The sequence below is a fragment of the Pteropus vampyrus genome, unplaced genomic scaffold, assembly GCF_000151845.1.
Source record: "Pteropus vampyrus isolate Shadow unplaced genomic scaffold, Pvam_2.0 Scaffold93, whole genome shotgun sequence".
Classification (NCBI taxonomy): Eukaryota; Metazoa; Chordata; class Mammalia; order Chiroptera; family Pteropodidae; genus Pteropus; species Pteropus vampyrus.
Window position 1 is genome coordinate 4,529,579 of NW_011888874.1, and position 1,616 is coordinate 4,531,194.

Below are 1,616 nucleotides of genomic sequence, written 5' to 3' on the forward strand. Positions count from 1 at the left end.
CCACTCTGCGCAGTAAGGAGGGGCCACTGGATTGAAATTCTCTATGTCCTGCGCCACCCCCCTCCTACAGACTATTGCGAATGTATCCAGTCATCCGAGAAATCTCCTTCAGCATCTACTGTGTCCAGACCCTAACGTATGGTCAATACAGCAGGTCCCTGCTCTCTCAGAACAGTTGCTTTTGTGGGAGGAAACAGACCAAAAGCAAACCTAATTATGCTATGATAAAATGTATGATGATAAAACATGGGTCGGGTAGAATAGGAGGAGAAAAATCAAGTTGGGGGCGAGGAACTCAGAGAAGGTCAGAGAGAAGGCCTCCCTGTGGCGGCGCCTAACATCTCTCTGTGAACTCTTTTCTTTCTCAAGAGCATTTTTAAAGCACTATCACCCACCCTTATCTCAGCATCCCCACCTCGTCTCCAGCAACCACTGTGTCCACTGTGTCTCTCTGGGCTTCTTAAATGAGTTAACACTTCCCCTGTCTCCTCTTCCTTCTGAGCTCTCTGCGAGCTGGCCAGAGTCTCCCCAAAGTAGAAGACCCCACAATTCCTGAACGAGTGACCCTGTGGATGTGCTCTAGGCCTCTTCAGCACCGGATGTGGACCCTTCCCTCCTTTCTGGTACTTATTTCCTTCCCTCCTGCTTTTCCTTCTGCCTCCCTGGCATCTCCACAACCTCCTGGCGTGGCCTAGGGCTCTGTCCTTATACCTCTTCTGCTTTATATAGTCTCTGGGTGCCCATGTGCCCACCACTCCAACTATCACCAAGTACCACGTGAGTCCCAGATTGATGTCTCCAGCTGATTACCTACAGTCTGGCGGGCTTATCTATGCCCTTTAGGCAGAACCCCCACAATAAGTCCAAAACTGGTTTTAGTTCTCATCATCCACCCCATACTCATTTCACACTTAGCCAAAATTTGTCCCCCTTTTTTTTTTGGTGACTCTACCATTCACCAAGTGCTAAAGCTGGAACCCCACAGTAATGCTAGGCTCTTCCAGCACTGCCCACATCTAGACAGTTGCCAAGTCCTATTGTTGCTCCGTGCTGTGAAATCCTGGAAACCTCTGCTGGAGTCACACTGGCCCTGCCATGCTTTAGAGTCCAGAGCTGGCAAAATGATGGCCAGTGTGTCATTTCCAGCTGGCAGATGTGTTGTTGGCCTGGACAAAGTACACAAAAATTGAGTTATATTTAGAAACATTAAGATGTCACTTGGATTTATAGCTTCTCTGGAACATGAAGCCTGCATTCCCATGTGGCAACATTTCGCTGGCACAGACTTTCCAATACCCAGCTACGCTGGAGGTTGCTCGCTTTCTGGCTCCCCCTGGATCTGTGTTCCTCATGTACAGTAGCTTTCTGGCTCCCGTGGGCTCTGAGCGAGCGACCGTAGGCTGGGAGACCGTTGGCTAGGATTCCGTGATGCCTGTGATTCCCTAGTGGCTCACCACCAGGCAGGAGGCCGCGGTTTGTCCCCATTTCTTGCACCTCGGTTTGTACCCCTTTCAACCATCGTCCACGTTATTGCTGGGCGACCCTCCTCCTGCCCATCAAATCCAAATCTGCTTGTGTCTCTCCTGATAAAAACCCAGTGCCTCCCTCTTGCCTTT